Source organism: Penaeus monodon, chromosome 15, assembly GCF_015228065.2.
Source record: "Penaeus monodon isolate SGIC_2016 chromosome 15, NSTDA_Pmon_1, whole genome shotgun sequence".
Taxonomy (NCBI): Eukaryota; Metazoa; Arthropoda; class Malacostraca; order Decapoda; family Penaeidae; genus Penaeus; species Penaeus monodon.
Window position 1 is genome coordinate 15,633,700 of NC_051400.1, and position 421 is coordinate 15,634,120.

The window sequence follows — 421 nt, forward strand, 5'->3', positions numbered from 1 at the left end:
CCAAAATTTACATTAGTTTAGTAACAGATCAGTGAAAAAAAGTATTTTGAGGGAATTTGTTCCTCTGTTTTTCCGTTTTTCCGATGATAAGATAAGATACCTGGAAAAACCAACCAACCTGGCTTTTTGTCTTTGACTTTCACCAAACCGATGTTCAGACCCGTTTTCCCGTGTCAAAGGCATCTTTTTTTCACCCGTTCTTTTCTGTTCATTTTTCAACTACCCGAATAGGAATTTTATTTATGTACTTAAATTCCCTGAAGAGCAACAATACTTGGTTAGGATTGTACAATATGTACATGTTGCAAGTAAGTCAAACTATAGCTCGGCATTTCATGAAATGGCTATTAGTGCATGAAACCCAGTTTTTACTTAACGCAAAAATATACTTACACGCAAATCACAAAAAACAGACTGACAC

The 421-nt window shown here is 35.2% G+C and overlaps 1 pseudogene; it reads left to right on the top strand.

Annotated features, from left to right (window-relative positions):
• The first annotated feature begins 293 nt into the window (after positions 1-293).
• The window catches only part of LOC119582238, a 12,761-nt pseudogene continuing 12,633 nt past the window's right edge, over positions 294-421 (top strand).